At 46.9% G+C, this 23,346-nt stretch overlaps 1 long non-coding RNA gene across 1 annotated transcript in view; it reads left to right on the top strand.

The window, feature by feature from the left end:
• The window catches only part of LOC129045912 (uncharacterized), a 144,239-nt gene that overhangs the window by 70,110 nt on the left and 50,783 nt on the right, over window positions 1-23,346 (top strand). The gene's annotated exons all lie outside the window — the stretch shown is intronic.

The following is a 23,346-nucleotide window of genomic DNA, read 5'->3' as shown; positions in this document are numbered from 1 at the left end:
GTTCTGGAAGCAGAAAGGGAGAGCTTACATTTCCCAGGGTGGAAAAAAAAAAAATTAAGGCTCCAATTGTGCAAAACCCATAGTTTTCCCAAGACTTATTTTGATTCCTTATCTGGGGGCCCAGAGGACATAAGACCTTGAGTTGGAATGTGCGTTTGTAAGGGTGAAGGTGTCTCCAGGGATGGTACTTGTAGGCTTTACTTAGAGCTTTGTCGAAGTGCCCAACGACCCTTGATGGCTGTGGGTTAGCGTTGTGGTCTAGCAACATCGTGAGTGCTTGTGTGTGAAAGATGGAAGCAGGCAGTGTAGGAAAGAGCCTGACTGCTGTCTCTGCACGGATCCTATAACAAGACGAGAGGGTCTTAACACTCTTACTCTGCTCTAGATGGGGGTCTGGAATCTTCAGAATGAGTCTTGAGAGAGCTGACTGGCCCCAAGGGCAGTGCCCAGCCCCAGCGGTAATGTCAGTCTGGGCCAGCCTTTGGACCAGCTAAACGAGGGGCAAAATGGAACTTTAGAGGGCACCCATATTTCAGAGTAGGCTTATTTCAGAGAAGGGCTTTACCTAAGGCTTTGTGGTCACTGTGTTGGTCTGGTCCTCTAAGAAGTAGGCTCCAAGGCAGGATTCGATAGGCAAGGATTTTGTTAGAGAGAACACCCATGTGGGGGAGAATGTGGAGGGAGCCAGACAAGACCACGGGGCAGGTCTGATCCGAGCGGAGGTATTCTAGACTGATGAGCGGTCCAAGGCAGGTTCTCAAGGCTGTTGGGGTTGGGGCAGCCAAAATCAGCTGAGAGAGGAGTCTCATGTCTCCCAGAAAGGGGGCCAACTTAGAATACCTACCATGTCATTCACTGGCCTCTGTGAACGGCTGGCAGTGGATTTCAGGGGTGACAGCTGGGAACCTTAGGTTGATTTCGCTCCCTGTAGTTGGAGGTCTACTGACACATTCTCATAGCCACCTCAATGCACTTGATCTTGGACTCACAACCAGTACCCATCCTCTCCCTCCTCCTCTCTCCATTCTAGATGCCTCTCATTTTCTGCTGTCACCTTGGCAGGTCTTGGTGGCTCACTTAGTGGTGTGACCAAAACGGTCATTCCTGGGAATATCTGAACCCTTGACAACAAACTCTTTTCAGACTTGGGTTGGTGCTCATGTCTCCTTATAGTTATGGAGCGGCAAGGGAATACCAGTGGTACCCAAGTGGATTGCTTGGATTCACACACATTCCTCTCTGCCCTCATTATATAAAAGCATCTCTCTGTTTTCTGGATTATCAAGGTCAATACCCCTGCCAGTATAAAGATTTCTCTCTTCTGCTGATCTTTGGGCATGAATTCAAAGCACACTGCTGGCAGCCACAAACTATAGTTCAGTGGGATGCTTGCTGTGTCCCCTACCGAGAATGGGTCCCTTTGGGAGACCAGGACCTTCAACCAGGCAGAGTCCAGAGTTGCAGGGACAGGAAGCTCAAGATTCCCAGTGGGTCATCAGGAGTGATGGCAAGTAGAGCCACTCACTGCAGCTTCTACCCCTTGGTTTCTAAACTCTTGTATCTTTCCTACTGGAGACAGTACCACGCTGGAGTCTCTGACTTAATAAACATACTGCATCCTAAAGGATACACCCCATTTTTTTCTGAGGGTTTCCTCTGAGTTGACACTTCAGCCGCACCTTTAGAAGGCTGTTCCAGGATTCTGGGAGGTAGGCTGTTCAGTGCAGATCCCCAAGGCAGTTGCCTAAGAAGATATCCAATTGAAGAATGACATGCCGGTGTCTGCTCTTTGCAGGTACCCCCTATTTTCAAGAGTGACTTGGCTAACTTCAGGGAAGGTGCTATATTATCTGTAATTTACTTTCTAACACTGTACCATATACAGTATGTTATATGCATGGGTACCGGGGTTAAACTCTGGGAAGCTAGTCAACATGTGGAGTACACCAACCAGGAAGCCACGCTCTCACAATGGCGAGTGCGCATTTGAGAAGTCTACAGCCTTCAACCGTTCCGCTAGATGACCTCCGGATACATTCTCCATCATCCACTCTGCCCACTGGGGGCCCCAAGAGCTGACCGTGGTGAAAGGCACTAGCCCAGCCTCCCTGCCTCTGGCTTCCTGTAAGATTCAGCTGGTGGGAGGCGAGCAGGAGGTTGCAGGCTGGAAGGACGGAGAGGCTGGGGTGTTTATCTCCTTTCCCCACCCACAGCCCAAGCAAGCCCTTTGGGGTTACGAATCGGCAGTGGCCCCTTTCCTCCACCTAAGGCTCCAGCAGCTGCTGAACCACTGTCTGTTCAGCTACAGCTCCCTCCAGATTCTGAGAAACTCCTCTCCTTCTGTCCCTTCAAGCTTTGGACAAGGATGGCAAAGCCTCTCACCGCCGCTCGCCCTGCAGTGCTTCTGCTTCTGTTTGTTGTTTCTTTTTACCCTGACCCCACCTTTACGAGAGACAGTGCCTTCTTAAACGTTCTTCCATCACCTCTTTTGAGTGTGCTGTCTGTCTTCTGCCAGGACTTTGACAGATAGAAACACTTTTACCTCCGATCAACACTCGAAGGTTTATTAATTAGCATAGGGATTTCCAGAAATGATTCTTATATTGGTGAAATGCGTGCTGTTCAAGATATGTGAATCAATTGGCTAGAAATGGTGGATGGGTACCTCTGCCCTTGCACAAATAGAGTATAGGAACCGAGAAAGTGCAACAGCCTATTCCTTCCGGATTGCCATTTTGAGCCTAAGATCCACCTAACTGTTTAATCCCATTAACAAAATCTTGATGATAACTAGACCGTTGGCTGAAACTCGCCAGCCAGTAGAATACTCTAGCATTTGCCTCAAGAGAACCCAAGGACAGAGTGCAGGGATGTTATCGAGCTTACAGGCAGGTTGGATGACTGTTGTGTTTTGTTTGTTATGCCGGCTTGTTTATAAAAGTTAGTATGTGTGTCGGAATTGGATTAGGACTTCTAGATTGTGGAGTGAGAGACTGTTCACCCTCTCCTATCTCAAACTATTGAAACAACAACTCAGTAATTGTGAATCATCAATCTGGCTTAGGTCACACCACACCTTCTCCCTGATAAGGACAGAAGAAAATTGCTTTTCCCAGATGCTGGGCTTCCCCAGAGACTAAAGACCAAAGACCACAGCGGCACTGAACTTCTAGCGCAGAGCTAGAAATGACCAAGAAATCCATTTTCAGACTTGTCTTTGTAAAGCAACAGCCGCGCAGCTGTGTAGAAATGGATTAATTGTTCTTAAGGGTTCTGTTTGCTAATCTCCTTACCAGCTTCACAAATACCCCAAGGTCAGGTTTAGTCCTAGATCAGTCCACTGTAATGCAACTCCAGGGTGATAATATGATGAGGCCAGAGTGCACTCCTGTCCCTGAGTTCTTCATGAGCTAATTAAAACGGTGATCACCAGGCTACCTGCAGGAATAGAACCAGAAGGAGAACACTTGTCCATCCTGACAAACATTTCAATATCAGGAAAATTAAATCAAATGTTCCAGAAGCCCGAAAAGGTATCTTTGGCTCAAAAATCAATATTTTAATCCAAAAGATGTTTTCACCTGAGAATGAAGCCTTAATCTGGTATAAACACTGCAAGGACCCTCATGCTTCAGAATCAGTTGGAACATTCAGGATATGAAACAAATGAACTTTGGTTCAGTTAGGGCCATAATCTGACTATGAATACATAGAAAGAATTTGCAGTTCTCTTAGCACCTGCAATGGTGACAAGCCTGTAGCCTTTTAGACTGACTTGGGCGCTGGCACTGACTTCACACAAGGAAATAAGAATGAAATTTACTGCGAAGAGAAATTCCATCCCTGGATTGGCCCCAAGAGCTTCCTGACTTACCGTCTACTGCTAAGGAAAATCTTTTACTTAGAACAGTCCAGCTTTGTCTAGTCATTAGCATTGCAATTTTTCCTGAGAATCCCGTTTTCTCACTTGCGTAGGTCATGATTAACTTAAAAACAATCAACGTAATAACCACTTCACCTCCATCAGGACGCCTACTATCAAAAAACCAGCAAATAGCAAGTGTCTGTGAGGGTGTAGAGTACTGTAACCCTTGGTGGGATTGTAAACTGGTGTGTTTTCTGTGGGAAATAGCGTGGAGGTTCCTCAAAACACGAAAAATAGAACCGCTATGATCCAGCCATTCAATTTCTGGGAAGATGCACAAAAGAAAGCGGGGTCTCAAATCGATATTTGCACACCCATCCATGTCCATAGCAGCACTATCCACGTAGCCACGAAGCGGAAGCAACCCATTCCTCAATGGATGAATGGAGAAACAAAATGTGGTCTATACATGGAATATTACTGAGCCTTAAAAGGGACGGAAATCCGGTCACGTGCTACAACAGGGATGAACCTTGAGGGCATTGTATTAAGTGAAATAAACCAGTCACACAGAGATAAATACTGTATGATTTACTTATATGACGTATGTAGAGTATCAAAATCACAGAGACAGAAAGTAGAGTGATGGTTACCAGGGCTGGGGGAGAGGGGTAAGGGGGCTTGTTCAATAGATATAGTTTCTGTTTTGCAATGTGAAGAAGTTCTGGAGATCTATTTCATAACAGTGGGAATATACTTTGCACTACTGAACTGTCCACTTAAAAATTAAGACAAAAAAATTTGTGCTTTGTGTTTTTTACCACAATAAAAAAAAAAATCAATGTCATGCACGCCTCGAAAAGCTACAGTGAACTGACAGATGGAGGAATGGATAAATGGACAGATAGCTGATAAAACAAGCATAACAAAATGTTAACTGTACAATCTAGGTGGTGGGTAGGTGGAGGGTGACTGTAACATTGCTTCTACTTCTTTTCATGTTAGAAAATTTTCATAATGAAATGTTGGCAAAGCATGAAAAAAATCCGTGTCGTAATTAAGATCTATATACATGCACTCTACATATCAGACCTATACTCGACCTAGCTTGCTAATATTTAAAATTGTGGCACATTTTTCTTAAAAAGAATTAAATCCCTCTGAAAGAGTAGAATATTGTAAAAAATAACAGGGAGGCTCTTCATTATATGAATTTGCTTAACATCCTTTCCCCTCAGATAACACATACACATTGGCTTTTAGCAAACTGCTTGGGGTAGAAGGGCTTTAGGCTGAATAGCAAGTGGGCCTCTGCTCAACCTCTTGCAACCCCAGCCCTCCCCCCCGACAGCTAATTGCATTTGCTCACTTCTGTTTGTTTGTTTCTGGTGGCTATTTCCCTATCTTTAACGAACATGCGTTCATTGCTGTTTCTCATTTTATCAACTTCAGACATTGTTGACTTCCTGCCTTGAGAGATGTGGATTTGCTCTGGTACGCTAGCCCCGCCCACTACCCACACCATCCCTGTTTCCACTGACATCCCCCTTCCCTTCCTCCCTGTCAAATACACCACCCTCCCGTCCCCCACCAGTTATCTCTGCCACTTGGAATGTATACCTAGATAGCCATTTCTTGTACTATCAACCATCCCCATCATCTCTTGATTCTCTGTAAGGTATTTTGATATTCCCATCATCCCCCATACTTCTGCTCCCACTCACCTTCCACCCGCAAGCTGTTCACCAGTGTCTTTACTTTTATATCATTACATCAGTTTGAATGTGCCCAAGACAAAAACAAAAAAACAGAACCCCACAACATCTCCATGTTGAAAATCCCATTCCAACATGGTGAACAAGCACACGGCTAAGACTGTAGGAGGCACTGTGTAAACACCTGGACAACTGAGTGTCAGTCATGTTTGCCAACACTGAGTTCAAACAACAGGGGTCTCACCATAGCCTCCTCATTCCTGGGAGGCAGATAGTAAGTTCTTCACGATCCCAAGTGGGAACAAAGACAAAAGGCATTTCACAAACTTCTTTCTATGTTATTTAAGGAAAAAGCCCCGCATCTATTCTGTATCCTTGCAGGATTCTGAAAGGTCTCTACAACTGCATTAGATTTTTAAAAATGAGATTCAAGAAAGCAAGATAGAACCATCACAGACTAGTAGAGGAAAATGAGGCTGACTTAGGGGATATCCTTGGCCTTCTCAGTTTGTCTGAGCTGCCCCCAAAACTGTTTCGAACTGGAAGGACTGTGGCATGAGCCTTCTAGCATGTTCTTCCCAGAGTTGCAGGCTCTATTTCGTCCTGCCATGCATCCAGGTCATGCACGTGTGTGATATTTTCATGGAAATGCGTAGAGCTTCTATTCAGGGATTCAAGCGTTTCAATCATCTTGGTTTTCTCCGTACCCTCCATTGTTAGTCCCTTATTTTATTGTGCTAGAGCCTGAGTCTCCCAAAACGCAGACCAGTTCACTCTACAACTTTGCTGGAAGATGTCAAGCCCAGCGTATTGATCTGGTAGCTGTGTTATCCGAAGCCAGTTGTTTATAACATGCTCTGACCTGCACGGAGCTCTCTCGGTGCCCTGTTTCCCGCCAGACACTGCAAACAGCCTCATTCCAGGATTTAATATAATGCTTTAGGAGTGTGACAGTCCCAGATTGCCCTCTGACACAGTCAATCAAGTAGAGAACCCCTTCCATTTTTCTTATTTGACCAGAAGAGAAAGCAAAAGTCCAGAGCAATTCTGTGCCTTACTCTAGTATGCACCAGTTTGGGGACTTTCCTTACACTTGAATGGACCTCTGTTAATTCCAAGTCTAGAATGCTGGCCTCTATCCACCTCTGAACCCCGGGAAGCTGTGAATGTGTTACCTTATTAGGCAAAAGGGACTTACAAGTGTGATTAAGGACTGGGGAGACGGGTAGATTTTTCTGAATTATCCAGGTGAGTCCAATCTGATCACATGAATCCTTAAAAACAGAGAATATTTCCTGGTTGTGAGGAAGAGATGTGACTATGGAAGGAAGGGGTCAGATAGATGCAATGTGGGAAGGACTCAGCCTGCCATTACTGGTTTTGAAGATGGAGGAAGGGGGCCATGAGCCACGGAATGTGGGCAGCTTCTAGAAGCTAAAAAAGGGCAAGGAATCAGTTTCTTCCTTAGCATCTACGGAAAGGAACACAGTCTTGCCAACACCTTGAATTTAACTCTGCGTGACCCATTTTAGGCTTTTGACCTATAGAACTGTATGATAAAGTGTGTGTTGTTTTCAGTCACTAAGTTTGTTGTGATTTGTTATAGCAGCCTTAGGTAACCAATACACTGCCCTAGTCCACATTGGCATGCCCCCAAAAGATAAGGACAATCAATTCTTCATAACAACCAGGCACTTGAGAATTGCTTAAATCACATATGGGGAAATCAGCTACCTGGGACTCTTGTAAAATATGTCAAGTGATGCCTGAGTTTCTCCAAACAGCTCAGCATTTATTCATGTAAGACCCAAAATGTTTTTATTTTATTTTATTTTTTAAAAAGATTTTATTTATTTATTTGAGAGAAAGCACAAGCGGGGGGGGGAGGGGCAGAGGGAAAAGCAGACTCCCTGCTGAGCAGGGAGCCAGACATGGTGCTCGATCCCAGGACCCCGGGACCATGACCTGAGCTGAAGGCAGACGCTTAAAGACTGAGCCACCCAGGCACCCCAATATTTTTTATTTTAAACATTTTATGAGATGAACATTTGTAACCTTTAGGAAGTGTAAAATTTAACATTTTAAGTTAAACATTCAAATTTAACATTTTAACCTTTAGGAAGGTTAAATCCTTTATTAATCATATACATAATATATATATACACATACATCCTTCTCCATATACACGGATATATACATATATATTCGTTTCTATTTAAGCAGAATACACTGAACTTTATTTCACATTTTTGCGACGTGTGGGGGGATTTCCTATTTTGAGCATTAGTTATTACCCAATATTATAGCATCCCCATTGTGGCTGACTAAGTACTGGAAAACTACCATATGTGGCAGATTTTCTGAAATGATCCCAATTTTAAATATTCTCTCCTACTTTCCTTATTTTGGTCAAATGACCTTTCCTGATTTTCTGCTCAGGTACTCGGGTCCTATAGCTCTACGGCTACTTGCCTTCAAAATAATCGGCCCCAAACTACTGTGCAAAAGGGAATTCTACATCGTGTGTTCGCCTTGAATAAATTAAAAAGAAATAAAAATATTTTGCCGTTCCCTATTTGTTGCCTGTTAGCCCTGACAGAGAATTTTCTGCACCAACTTCTTAGTTAGGAGTGCCGTCCTGACTGGGCTGCTGGCCAGGGAGACCAAGTAACGCGGGCCACGGCGAGTTACCTGTGGTCATGTCACACCGCCGGTCTGTAGGAGAGCCACAGGAAGACCCCGAGCCCCTTAGTCTCTCTCTGTTCCTTGACCTGGTGAATCTACCATCTTGCTTTGGACTTCAGTGGCAGCCCCAGCGTGTCTCCTGGGGGGTCCTTTAAACAAGACTAGAGCCACCAACCAACCCAACCAGCGTGATTATGATATCCCTTCTCAAAACAATACTTCCTTTCCAAACCCAGTCTCAGAAAACCTAACCCAAAACAGGCCTCCAAACTCCAACCACAGTCCTCTTCAAAAGGCGTACGAGATGTTCCATTTCTTAGCTGTCTGGCGTCAGCCACCAAAGTCAGCGCCTGCTCAGATGACTGAGACCGGAGGCTCCTTTCCAGGGGGTGATGTGGCTGGAACCAGCTTTGTATGCAAGGCCTCCCAGCTTATTGGTCCTCGCCTCCTGTGGACCTTTTTGCTGAACTGAGCCTCCCCTATGGTTACTAACCGCTCTTTGAATACAAAGAGGTGTCAAGAAGACTGTTGGGATGGAGCTGATCTTCCTCTGAGTTTTCCTAGCTCAGCTAGAGAGGGAGGGGTGAGGGAGAGAGTGTGTGTGTGTGTCTGGGAGTATGAATTGTGTGTGTGCATGTGTGTATCCAGGTGCATGTGTGTATGTATGTGTGTGTTCACACAGGCGACCAAAGGAAAAAAGACATGGAAAGATGAGAGCCTAGCAGGAAGAGAGCCAACAGGGAAAGACAGAGAAACAGCCACATGTAGGGACAGACGCAGAGAACGAGGGAGTGAAAGGGGCAAAGAGGGGAAACGAGAAACAGAGGGTAAAGGCTGAGAATAAGAGCACAGAAGGAAGATGGTACACAAGGCAGAGAAAAGGAGAGGCCAGAGGTGCGGGGCCCCGTCATTGCCAGAGGTAAGACTTGCCCTTTAGGGGAGGCAGTGGGATTGGAAGCTCCTGGAAAGTCAGTGTCATTTCTTTGCCATTTTTCGGTCTTCTGGTCACACGGCTGCGGTTTTCCACCCCGTGGTCCCATCACCTGGCCTCAGCCTCAGCTCCAGCCCACATGGCCCCGGGAGACAGAAAACCTCATTGTGGACCTGTGGGTTTATTTTTTTCTGATAACTTAGCAACATCAAACAAAGGAAGTCATGCCAGTCCTCTGCCTCAGCAAGGCAAACAGTCGCTGGCCCAGCCTGGGTGCCTCCCTCCCAGGACACACACGGATGAGGCTGGGGATCAGAGGGGCCTGCGGGGGTCCTTGGGTTTGTGGGGCTGAAAGGCAGGCGCCTGAGTCTGGGAACAATAAAAACCCTGTCTGGCGTTTAGTGCAGAGCAGGGACCAGGGAGAGGGATTGACCTGGGGAGGGACGTGGCCCCAGCGGGAGCCTTCTCACACTTGTGGGACCGGCCGTCTGCCTGGGGACCGGGGAGGGTCTCAGGCCCAGCTCCCCCGCAGATCTGCTGCATGACTTGTTTTCCTGTTTGCACCTGGGTTTATTTATTTATTTGCATGTGCAGAAGATGGAGTTGCACTGGATCTGTGGTTTCCAAAAGGTTCTGGGGATTCCAGCAGGTTCTGTGGGGCTCCTTCAGGGCCTGTGGATGGAAGGGAGGTAGTAGAAGGAGCAGGGAGTCAGGTTTCCCCTCTGCACTCACCTGAGCCGCCCCACGTCTACATTCTGCTTCTGTTGGAAGACTGCTAAGCCAAAGCAAGTGTGGAACCCCTTGCGTGGGACGGTGTCCACATCCCTGCCAGTCCCTACACTTGATGACGTACCTCTCTCTACTCCAGAGGGTGTAGCTGCGCTCCCGGGACCCCAGGACAGAGGGGACAGTGCACTTTGGCAGAAGAGAAGGCTCATTTCTTTCATGTGATTAGGGAATCTAGACTCTTCTTGGCTGGGCCCCAGTGCTGGAAACTCACCCAGAGAGGCTGATTCCTTGGGAAGGCACATCTGTGCGTGGGCTGAAGGAGGTGGAAGGGCACACCCCACCCCGAAGGGCAAGGTCTCAGCACTCTGGAATTTCTGGGTGGGGCAAACCATTATTTGACATAGTATTCAGCCATAAAGAAACAAAGAAGGTACTTTCTTGAAATCAGTGTTACCTTGATGATAACAAATCCTGCCAGAAACCGAGGGAAAATCCAGATTAGATGATTCGTTGGGTTAGGTCAGAGTGAAGCTCTATCTATCAGATGGCAGTGGGTATGCATTCCTGCCGCGCTTAGTCCCCTGCACCGCGGCCTTCCAGCACCTTCCAGCCCCGCCCAGCCTGTCCACACCTCGCTGAGGCCCACCCACTTTGTCAACAAGCAGATGCTATCCCTCAGGATGTGTCATTGAGGCATATGCTATTTCTGGGCTTCTGAGCTGCCCCCACTCACGTCACAGTGGATTGCCCATTGCATGTTCCTGAAGGATCAGAGGGCAGGCAAGCGATGGGAAAACGAACCCTCTTCTGTTGAGTTCTCTTTGAGCTTCCCTCTTGGATTTAGGAGCACTGCAGTGGGGAACCTGCCTGTAGGCTGAAGGTGAAGTGCGGGGGGTAAGGAGAGGCATTCGTCATCGGACGAAAATATGACCAGTTGCTCAAAAGCCAGGTGGATAAATCTGCCAAATCAGTGGAACGGCATCCTGTTCCATCCGGAGAGGACAGCAAACACAGATGGACAAAGCAGAGTGCTAATTACATCTCAGAAGAAGATGCTAAATATTTAAATGCCTGCCTGGTGCCGATTCGTATCAGAGGGAATTTTATGGGATTGGGTTTCATGGGCAGTAAACTTGTGTACCAAGTTCTTTTTTCCTCTCTCTTAAAAAGTGCTGTGTCCGGGCGCCTGGGTGGCTCAGTTGGTTAAGCGACTGCCTTCGGCTCAGGTCATGATCCTGGAGTCCCGGGATCGAGTCCCGCATCGGGCTCCCTGCTCGGCGGGGAGTCTGCTTCTCCCTCTGACCCTCTCCCCTCTCATGTGCTCTCTGTCTCTCTCATTCTTTCTCTCTCAAATAAATAAATAAAATCTTTAAAAAAAAAAGTGCTGTGTCCATGTTTTACCTTGTAGCAGGTAATGCCTATGTTCCCTTTATGGAAATCATCAGCACCTTCAGCTTCAGCCTGAGTTCTCCCACTGGGAAGTTCTTCAGCACAGCTGTCTCTTAGCTAGGGAAATCTCTTCATAATTGAACCATAGTTTAGTACTGTTTCTAGGGGCAACCACTTCAGATTTCTAGCCTGTGGGTGGTTTGTTTACATGAGTCATGCAGGTGTTAATGTTCCTCCAGAAGAACCAGCCGTGTCCTTTTACCAGGCCAGGGCCCTCATTGCCAACCTGCCCGCTCGGGAAGCTTGCAAAAGCCAGTCCCCTTGCCTCCAAGGATAGCGAGACTGCTGTGACCACCGTATGCAAACATTCCAGGGCCCTCGTGCCTTGGGTCACAGCTCTGAGACCCATTCTCACTCTGTCCTCCTTCCATAAATCACATGCCTCCAATTCCTGTCTCAGGCAAGACAGCACATCCTATATTGGTGGCCCCGAAGAGCTGGCCTTAAAAGATCTCTCCCCTGGTGTCATAGTTGACAAGCCAGTCTGGTTTCTCTAGTTCTTCTAGAAGTTCGCCTGGGCAGCAGAGCCTGAGGGTGGCGGCTCGGCTCCAGCACAGGGGGTACAGCGAGTTACATCTCTGGAAAGTGCTCTGCTAATTGCCCTCAGCTTCAGTAGATGAATTCTTCCTAGGAAGCATCCACAAGGCAAAGCGTTTCAGATCCGAGCACCACAGACTTGAGGTGACGGACAGAGGTGGACCCTGTTGCCTTGTGCAGACGTCTAAAGGGCTGCTGGGAATAGGGTCTCCTCTACCCAACCACAGCAGGGTCTGAGTCAGTTCTGGCTGCTCTAACAGAATCCCATAGACTGGAGAGGCTTCTAAACATCAGTTATTCCCCATAGTTCTGGAAGCTGGGCAGTCCGTGATCAAGGTGCTGGCAGGTTTAGTGTGTGAGAGTCTGCATAGGCTCTGGCTATGTCCTTACCTGGTGGAAGGGGCAGGGCGGCTCTAAGGTCTCTTCTGTAAGGGCACTAATCCCATTCAAGAGCGTTCCACCTTCATAACCTAATTACCTCTCCAAGGCCCCACCTCCAAAGACCATCACAATAGGGAGTAGGTTTCAACACATGAATGGGGGGAAGGCACGAACCCTCACTCTGTGGCGGGCTGTGGTCTGAGATTCTACTTTTAGAGCTTTCGATCTTTTTGTTGAAACACAATGTGACTTTATTATATTGTCAGCTGTTAGCAGCTTCGTGTGAATTAGTTTGTTCCAGAGTCCAATGCAACAGTCGGTCCAGGCGGCTTTGGATGGGGGGGCGTGGCGGGCGGGGGGAGGGAGGAAAGTCAGGACGGGAATAAAAGCTGGGATGAGGGCGCCTCTGCCATGGGCCCGGGGGTGCAATAGGGCTGTCGCCAGGGCGGGCTTCTTCCCGGATTTGCTGACAATATTGGTGGCGGTGGCCACAGCCCTGGTTTTAAATTTCCCTTCCTCCCACAGTTCATTGTCACACACAGTCACGGACACACAGTAGGACTGAAAGATGCATGATCCTCAGCAAAGAGACAAATACTGTGATGACTCCACTTCGTGAGGTCACACTCCTAGAGACAGATGGGGAGCCGTTTAGGAGCTTGGAAGGGTTCTGGCGATCAGTTGGGCAACAGTGTGAATATGCTTACTACTACGGATTTGTACACTTACAATGGGGAAGATGGTAAATTTTATGCTACGTGTATTTTGCCACAATTAAAAATGCTCTTCAGGGGCACCTGGGTGACTCAGTTGGTTAAGCCTCTGCCTTTGGCTCAGGTCATGATCTCGGGGTCCTGGGATTGAGCCCCGTGTTGGGCTCCTTGCTGGGCAGGGAGCCTGCTTCTCCCTCTCCCTCTCCCTCTGCTTCTGCCCCTCCCCCCACTCGTGCGCGCACTCTCTCTCTGTCTCTCAGATAAATAAATAAAATCTTTTAAAAAATAAATAAAAATAAAAATGCTCTTCAAAGACAATTTGGGCTTTTCGTATAGTAGATCCTCACGTAACAGTCAACTGTCCATTGAATTGATATTTGCAGAGCATATTCCTTTTGTGAATTCCCAAACCTAAGAGAGAAGCTCAAAAAAACAAACAAAAATGAGCAAAAAGGGCCCGAAGACCCTCAGAAGCTGCTCTCCAATTCTGCCATGTTGAGGCCATCCCCTCCCCCGCCCCATCTCCTCTCCATCTCTACAATCTTCCCCACCACGGCCCTGCCCACGCTTCATCTTTCCTGGCCCCTCCTTCCCTCCTTCCTCCAAGATTCCTTTAGGCCATTTTACCTTCTGGGATGTTAACTTGTGCCTTCCCGAAGTACCTCTTTCTCATTTCCCTCACTTGTCATGGCTCTCATCCATTACTTGATCTGCAGAAGGCCTAGAGTTGATGTTTGGGTATTTATGGAATTCTTGGCCAGGCCAGGGTGGGGAGTGGTGGAGGGGGTGGAGGGGAGGGAGAGGGGGTGGGGAAGGTGGAGGGGTGGCGTTGGGGTGGAAATAGATGCTGCTGGGGAAGGGATGGTGAACACAGTAAGGGACAGTAAATACACTTCCTGTACACTGTTGGTTTTTTCCTGTCGATTCAGGACTTTTATCTCTTATTTCTCAGATTTTATGGGTTTGGGTCCTTGCTTATAGTCTCATGAAGTTGTGGAATGCAATTCAGTTCATCACATTCAACAGACCTTTTTGGAACCCACTGTGTCCAGAATGCCATTCAAAGGGTCAGAAATGACATCTGCCCCCAAGGTCCTTATGGTCTAGGTAAAAAGAAACAAGTACAAATGGAGGATTCTTCCCCAGTCACACTTAGCCTGTTGACTCAGTCTTAGGAGAAGCTCTCACTAAGCATAAAGGGGTCTCCAGATTATATGAGTTTGAAAGAATTCAGCTCTTTTGCCTTACTTTTGATGACCGGCATTACTCTAGGAGGGAGGTCTCTCTGACATTTTGGGTCAGTGTGTAGGGATGTTCCATGGGTTCCAGAGCATTTAGCAATCCTGCTCCCAGGCATGAAATGCTAGGAGGATCTCTTACCCATTGTTTTAGCAACCCTCCAGAAGATTCTCATACATTTCCATGTGCTTCTTGGGGGCCATGTTACTGGACTGAGAACCACTGGACTCTAGGGTAGATATGGATCCCTATAGCTCCTATATGTAGCTTTCCAAAGGACATGACCCTAGAAACTGCTCACAATGCTTAGACCCCAAAGCCAAAATGCAAATGACAAAGAAGGGATCAGATATGGTCAAACGAGTGCTCAGGAACAGCAGGGATTTGTGCTGTGAGTTCTACCCACCCCTCACCCAAGCCTAAGCCAGTGGGATTTCCAGAGTAGCCCTTGAGAGTTTTGACAATGTGTTGATGTATCTGGGAGATCCAGGGGGCTGGCCTCTGACTGTATAGGCTGGGGTCTAAGTGCTGCAGGAAATTGGAAGGCCAGAGAGGACTAAGTGTGTCAGAGGTGCTGGTGGGAGTCCCCTGCTCTCTCCCCACAGCTGTGGGAGCAGAAGAACAACCATGGGGCCCATCTGGGGTCTTGTGCTAAAGGACCAGCCTGGAGGGGCCAGGAGACCCAAGCAAGGGAGACTGGAGGTGTAACCCGGAGGAAGTCAGGATGGCCCCAAAATAAGGATCTAATCATCCTGTTAGGGAGCTGCAGAAGAGAGGACCCAGCCGTCAGTTTCTGAATGGCCCCGCCCGAGCCTCAGCCTGGACTCTGCCAGGCTGAAAGGAACACAGAGCTTAGGAGCTCCCATTGGAACAAGCTGTCTGAAGCCCTTGCTTCTCTTCTCTCCCCCACCTCCTCCCACTCTCCACCTGGCAGCTGAGTGAGAAGGGTTAGAAGAACTATTCCCCCTCCCCGGGGCACCTGGGTGGCTCAGTTGGTTAAGGGGCTGGCTCTTGGTTTCGGCTCAGGTCATTATCTCAGGGTCTTGGGATTGAGCCCCACGGTGGACTCAGTGCTCAGTGGGGAGTCTGCTTCAGTATTCTCTCTCCCTCTGCCCCTCCCCCTCTCTCTGCCCCTCCCCCCTGCTCACTCACTCTCTCTAAAATAAATAAATAAATCTTAAAAGAAGAAGAAGAAGAAGAAGAAGAAGAAGAAGAAGAAGAAGACAAAGAAGAAGGAGGAGGAGGAGGGGAGGAAGAAGAAGAAGAAGAAAGAAGAAGAAGAACAACAACAACTGTGCCCTCTCCCCATCAGGCTTCCCCCCCCAAATAATGCCATGCTGGGGAAGGAAGAAGGACATCCTGTTTCCAAATTGAGTCCCTTTGGGCCTTCAAGGGACCGTGAGATGTGGAAAGCCCTGAGCAACTGCTGGAGTTTTCAACCGGCTGCAGGTGAGGATGAAATTTAAAAGACATAAGAGAGCAAGAGTTAAAGTTGTGTGTGATCACGATTCAAATGTCACGTGAGTTTATGTAGGTTTCATATAGATTAATTTCAGAATAATCATCCTAATTCCGCTCCCCTGTGCTCTGTGTAAGCTGCTGTGGGGGAATGTGGTCAGCTTGCCTAGTGAGCAGCAAAGACCTTGGCCATGGCACAGGTTTTAGAAGGGCCCCTCCCCGCCTTCAGACAATTAGGCCTTACCAGTCTTCATTTAGATGAACAGTGCAAGCTTCTGTAATTAACATATTGTCTTCAACTGGAATGTCTGCCGGGGCTGAAAATCGCAATGTGTAATTTATTGTGATTGGTTTTCATTGAATGGGATAGAAAAAAAGTAAATTAGCCATAAATTTAGAGCGATGGCACATGGTAAAACTTTATGGAAACTGCAACATTAGCAGAGAAAAGGCCAGCTCCCGAGAACACACAAGAGGAAAATTGTACTTCCTGTGAAATGGCACCAGATCCTTGGAGTATAGCAAAAGCTGGTGTGTAAGGACTGGTGCTTCTGGCTTTTCTAAGGGAGAAAGGAATGACATGGTGAAGGCTCTGGGACCCTCCTGGATGAAGAGTGCACCACCAGTCACATGCACTCAGCAGGGAGCCCATGGAAACCCATCAGAGCTGTGGGGCGTGCACATGACCTGCCAGGAGGCTTGGAGGCCAAACCCACTGGGAGGTTTGCTGCTTTACCTTCCAGCCTTGGCGGGTGCAGTTATGGTGTCTTCGTCAGCCGGGGCTGCTAGAACAAAATACCACAGACTGGGTGGCTTAAGCAACACACATTTCTTTCTCTCAGTTCTGGAGGCTGGGAAGTGCAAGATCAAGGTGCTAGCAGATTGGATTCTTGGCGTGGGACTTCTTCCCAGCTTGCAGATGGCCACCTTCTTGCTGTGTCCTCGCATGGCAGAGAAAGGAAGCTCTGGAGTCTAGTCCTCTTCTTATAAGGATACTGATCCATCACGGGGATTCTACCCTCACTACCTCATCTAAGCATTAGTTTCCTTCGAGAGTCCCACTTCCAAATACCATCACAGTGGGGTTAGAGCTTCAACATAGGAATCTGGGTTGGGGGGACACAAACATTCAGTCCGTAACACATGGTAACCATCCTGGGACACAGATAATAGACCCTCTGTCAGATGTTCTCTCTACTTCACTTTGGCCAACACCCAGCTGAGAATGTAGATGGCAGACGGAGCTGTTTCCTTTCGCACACTCGAGGCTTCCAGGAGCCAAAGTGGGATGGTGGGGGGAAGAGCCTGAGCAATGGCATGACCAATGAGGACCTTCAAGTGTTATTTGTTGGGATGAGTGTGTCTTTATGGGTGTCTAGTTCCAAAAAAGATTTAAGGTGTTTGCAAAGATAGAAAGCATTGGAAGGCGGTAAGAGAGATGAGGTAAAAGGACAAGGATAGAGACAAAATAGGGGGCCAAGCCTTAAAATAGAAGGCAAATTAAATCTATTTTGCTTAACTAGGGAAAAGTGCCATGTTTTCTGGGAAGCCAGTGGCGTTCTGTTCCATCTCTCTTTTAAATTAAGAGTGAAGCAGTGTTAGTCTCAATTTAGGGGCCTGCATTTTGATGAGTTTGCTGTGTTTTGGTTTTTGTTTGGTTCACTGACCTTAAATCTCCATTTCAATAAGAAAAGCAGGCTCCATCACAGCCAGTGAGTTTTCTTGTAGCCGCCTTCTTCTGGGGATCTTTTGGTGGGGAACTTGGCAACTCCTGAGGGTAGCAGAGGAAGTCAGAGGTTAAGAAAGAATCAGCCTGTACAATGCAGGAACTCCAAAAAAGAAAACTCTGGAAGGAATATCCATTTTACTCTAGCATTTAGATGGCTCGGGATTTAATGATTTTCTAAAAGGGAGCAAGACTAGGTAGACATCCTCCACAAGAGCTAAAAAAGCTCCATAAATAAAACAGGATTATCAGGATAATTGACTTAACTTTTTCCTTTGACTGTGTAGGCACAGGGAAACAGAGTAGGGCTTATTAAATTCTGTGATATTTTTATTTGATGGAACAAAGGCCGTCTTTTCTTTGAACCCCAAGGCTTGTTTGCCAAGATTATCTTTATTCAAATGCTCCGTGTTAATAAACAACACCTCTGTAGGCTCACGTAGAGTAGACATTTTCAGCTGCTGGTATTAAAAAACAAAACAAATAAGAAACAGGGAAGTCACACAAGTATCATATTAATACCGTCTAATGATTCCCCATTATCTACAGGATCCAGTCCAGTTTCTTAGCCAAGGATGAAAGGCTTTGCTACATTGACTCTCTAACTTGGTTCCTCACTTTTTAAAAAAGATTTTAGTTATTTACTTGAGAGAGAGAGAGAGAGGCAGAGGGAGAGGTAGACTCCCTGCTGAGCAGGGAGCCCCATGCGGGGCTTGATCCCAGGACCCTGGGATCATGACCTGGGCCAAAGGCAGACGCTTAACCGACTGAGCCACCCAGGTGCCCCTGGTGCCTCACTTTTCCTCCAGAAACTTCCCTAAAGGGATCCTCAGCTCCATATAAAAATCTTCGGTGTCTCAGATCCAAGTGCTGGCACTTAGCCCCTCCTTCTCCGGCTTCTTCACTAGCAGCCTGCACCCAATAGTTTATGGCCCCTGATAGTAAGAACCCGTCCAGCTCCCTGGCCTGTCCGCCTCTGAGAGCCTAGGAATCAGTTGGGATTACTTGGAAGATTTAAGGTCAATGAAATCACTTGGGTTGGATGTTGTTATGGGCTGAATTGCATGCCCCTAATTTTCACACGTTTAATTTTAATTCCTGATCCCCAGGACCTCTGCATGTGACTATATTTGGAGATAGGACTTTAAAGAGGTGAGTTAAGTTAAAATGAGGCTGTTAAGGTGGGCCCCAAACCAGTCTGACTGGTGATCTTATAAGAAGAGGAAATTTAAACAAATAAAGAGACACCAGGAATAGGAACACACAGAGGAAAGGTCATATGAGGACGTGGCAAGATTGCAGCCATGTGTAAGCCAAGGAGAGAGGGCTCAGGAAAAACCAAACCTGGAGGCACATTGACCTTGGATTTCCAGCCGCTGGAACTATGAGAGATGCCTTTCTGTTGTTGAAGCGCCCCAGTCTGTGCTTTTTGATGGTGGTCCAAGCACACGGATACAGGTGCCCCCCATAAAAACTGTCCTTTGAGCTCAAGGTCCTTGCAAACATTCTGCCTCTCCACCCATAATAATTTTCTGTACCATTCATTTGAAAATTAAACCTGAAGTTTAAAAATTATTTTATTTGACTCTTTGTGACGTTTTTTTCCCCCTCTAGTTCTTCAGTCATTAACCAAGTCTTTACTGAGCCCTCCTATGCACTCTTCTAAAGCAATGAGAGCCCCAGATTTTTCAGTTCAGCTTCAAATCTGCCACAGAATCAGATAAAGCCTGGAGCACCGCAGGGCTGAGAAAAGTGTGATGGGTTTCTCTGCAAAAGTCACCTTTGTTCTGATTATGAAAGTAATTGGAATTGTTAAAGAATTTGGAAAATATAGAGAAAAGCATGACTGTGAAAATAAAAATCACTCACTAAATGCCACTACATGGGGAGAATTGCTCTTAGGATTTTGAAGAATGTTCTTACGACCTGACTTTGACACTAGTTTTAGAAGTACTTTCCTAGGTTCTGAAATAGCTTTTTAAAACCATTTTAATGCTGTAATATTATTCTGTTGTACAGACTTACTTAATCTATTTATTTTACCATTCACCTGACATCTGACTTTTTCCTATTACTCTGATGATGATGATGATGTTATGTTAAGTAGCCTGGCTCATTAACTCTCCATATAAATCTATTTAAATTGCCAATAGCTTCCTTGTGATAGATCCCAAGAAGGGAACTGCAGGATCATGGGACATGGACTTCGCAGTTCTTGGTAGACATGCCCAACCAAACTGCTAGCCTGGGGTGATTATACACGCTGGACATGGTTTTTACTATAAAATAATCAGAGACATGCTATGGGTCCTTCTCATGCTTAGATTTGATAACCCCAAACTTAGAAGAAAAATCTTTATAAGAGAGTCAGAAAACTGCTTAATATTGAAACGTTGACTATAAAACAGTGGTTTTTATTATTGCACCTTGATTATGACACTAATCATTAAGCTTGTCACAATCAAGATGGAAGACTGAAAAACTGAGTTTTGGGTTTTTTTTAAGTCTAGGATTTTATTTTATTTTAATTAATTAATTAATTTATTTATTAAGATTTTTTATTTATTTGAGAGAGAGAGACACAGTGAGAGAGGGAACACAAGCAGGGGGAGAGGGAGAGGGAGAAGCAGGCCTCCCGCAGAGCAGGGAGCCTGATGTGGGGCTGGATCCCAGGACCCTGGGATTATGACCTGAGCCAAAGGCAGACACTTAACGACTGAGCCACCCAGGCGCCCCTAAGTCTAGGATTTTAAATCTAGTACAAAAAGTAGACGAAATTTTAGAAACCACCTGCCAACTTTATAGACGGCAAAACTTCAGCCCAGGGAAGTGGATTCCTTAAGGTCATGTAACCACTAGTCAAAGGGTGGTATTGGCATTCCAGTCTCCTGGGTACTAGTCATAGAAACTTGTCTTATGAGATTCAAGTCAGGGCAGCAGTTAACTTAAACATTTTGTGCCAAGCTATCCCTAACTCAAGTGCTAATAAAAGGCTTTTAAAACACCTTCCCTTGATTGGTTAATTAAGAGAACAGTGGTTTTACAAAGAGGATTCTGAAATAATGATATTTCTAAGTAAGAGGTACAGTTGGAAATGAAGATTGCCCACTGTAGAAACTACTAGAACTTGCCGGCTGAGAAAAATGAGACCTTAATGCCTTTTGGAGCTTTTGACTGACTGATGAAAGCCCTGTGCTCACCTCCCTTCTCAGGGCTTTTGGAATGAATAACTACTGAGAAGTATAGCATTATTCTTGCTTATCTTGTAACCTGGGAAAAATAGATTGAATATCCAAGGACAGTGGGCAAAGCAAAGTGTTGTCTTCCTTTTTCGAACTTAGAAACTTGGAATTCAAAGAAAACGAAGTTCTAGATCAGCACAATCCAGTAGAACATACTATGAGCCATATACGTAATTTTATATTTTCTGGTAGGCACATTTGGAAAAATAAAAAATTCATGTTATTAACGTATGTATTTAACCCAATATTATCATTTTAACATGTAATCAGTAGAAAAATTATTATTGAGCTATTTTACATTTTTTGGGTCATATTAAATCTTTGAAATCTGGTGTGCATTTACACTTACAGCCTATCTCAGTTTGGACTAGCCACACTTCCAGGGCTCAGCGGCCACATGTGGCAAGTGGTTTCTGTATTGGATGGCAGAGCCCAGTACAACAGAATTCAGTCTCTGGTGGGCCCATGCCTGTGGGGCTCATTAGCAAAGTGGAAGAGGTATCCGAGAATAGAAAAGATGATACAGTCATTTCTATCTTTTAAATGTCTAACAGGCAATGTGTCTATGTTGTTATTAAGAAATGTGTATGGGAGGGCGCCTGGGTGGCTCAGTTGGTTAAGCGACTGCCTTCGGCTCAGGTCATGATCCTGGAGTCCCGGGATCGAGTCCCGCATCGGGCTCCCTGCTCGGCAGGGAGTCTGCTTCTCCCTCTGGCCCTCCCCCTCTCATGCTCTCTCTCTCTCTCAAATAAATAAATAAAATAAAATCTTAAAAAAAAAAAAAAGAAATGTGTATGGGAGATGGGGTGTCTGGCTGGCTCAGTTGCTAGAGCATACAACTCTTGATCTCAGGGTCATGAGTTCAAGCCACAGGCTCGCCATGGAGCTTACTTAAAAATAAATACATAAATAAGTAAAAAAATAAAAAATGTGTATGGGAGAGAAGTTAATCAGCCTCAGCTGGGCAATTTTGCACACTTGGCCGACAGCTTGAATTCACATCGCCAAGTCTCAAAAGATCATCTACTGCTGACTTTGTAGGCCCCCCAGCTCTGTTCATCACGCCCAGAGGAGCCCCAAGAGCCTGGCCAGGGAGAGGAGCAACAGGGCAGGTCCAGAACAGGATGTCATAATTGGCAGAGGGTTTCTCTTATCAGGGACGCGCAGTCAGAGAAAGAAAGCCTCCTTCTTCAGGGAGGGTTTCTTTTGTTTGCTTTTTCTTTTCTCTTTTAGCTGAGGGGTGTTCCTGGGAAAGATGAATGCCACTGGAAGCGGAAATTCTTGGCAATAAGAAAAAAACCCCGCCCAGTGCAGATACATGGCCCACTCGAGCAGCTCCCAGCTGCAAGGGATTCAGCAAGCGTCTGGGTCCCGCTGCTCAGGATCTTGCAGGAGGGCAGATCTGTGGAGAGCCCACCTGTCCATCCCCTGCCTCTCCCCTGGGCCAGGGCCCCTTCACCGCGCCCCAAGCCGCCTTGCTGATTGGAATCAGGGGAGACCAGGCAGGCCGGGCAGGCCTTGGCATCTCGGCATCTGTAAGCGAGGAAGCCCTGAAGCCGTCACCCAGGAATCTGGGGGAGGCCTGGAGACCACGTGCCCACGAGGGAGGTCCATAGAGGCAGAGGGCCCTGTCCAGGTCACATAGCTAGAGAGCAGCCACGCCGGGAGCTGAATGTGTCTCTGGCTGGCAGCCCCATCGCTCCTTCTCATTCCGGCAGCGCCTGCACGGGGAGGTAGAACCTTCTCGGTGGTTTGCTGCTGAACTGCCCCTGGGTGTTTGTGGGTGCTGGGGTGGGGTGGGAGAGGGAGAGGGAGTCTGGGAACCATACTGCAGGTCATTACCGGGGCTGTCTACGGCTCGGCTTGGGGCCACCAAGGCAACACGGAGTCCCAGGCTTGCTGCTTCATCACTCAGTAATTATTGTGCCACGTGAGCCACGGTTCCAGACCCCGGGGGTCCAGTGGGAACAGAATAGGCAGAAACTCCTGTCCTTGCCTTCCCCCTCATGAAGGGAACAAAATAAGCCAATGACATAGTAGGTTAGACGGTGACCCGCAGGGAAGGGGTTAAGGCGAACATGGGGGGGAGGACTGCCGTTTAAACTGGGTCGTCAGGGGAGGCTTCACAGAGAAGGTGATATTTGAGCAGTCTTCCCAGATGTGGGATGTCAGGCAAATCCTTTATCCTTCTGGACTCTTAACAATAGTCATGGTAAGAATAGATCTATGGAGCATGCTTGATCTGCACCCTTCCGAGTTCCTTATGCACGTGAGGCTCAGTGAAGCCCCATCACCCTAGGAGACAGGTGCTATTATTTACCTCATTTTACAGAGTGGAAACGAGACGCAGAGAAAAAAGGTTTGCCTGAGATCACACAGTTAATGACTCAGGCAGGCAGGTTTGACTCCAGAGCCTGCCCCTTTCTTTGCCGGCCCTAAAAGGGGTGGTCTCGAATGGAGATCTCAGGTCCGGCCCGGTTTCAATAAGCAAAATCGACAGGAAGTGATTGCAAACTAAGCCTTGCCCGTGCGTGGCTCGTGCTTTATCCGGGCGGGTTCCTCCGGGTGCTTCCATTTTTCTGTCTCCAAAACCGAGTGACTAACCGTTGTTCCCACATCTACCATTCTCGAAGCATCGTGCTGAACTTCACAGAGGATACTCAGGTGTGGCATTGG

This window comes from Mirounga angustirostris, unplaced genomic scaffold (genome assembly GCF_029215605.1).
Source record: "Mirounga angustirostris isolate CCGP_5_RB_7025 unplaced genomic scaffold, mMirAng1.0.hap1 SCAF_6, whole genome shotgun sequence".
Lineage (NCBI taxonomy): Eukaryota > Metazoa > Chordata > Mammalia > Carnivora > Phocidae > Mirounga > Mirounga angustirostris.
This window is presented reverse-complemented; position numbering and strand designations above follow the sequence as displayed.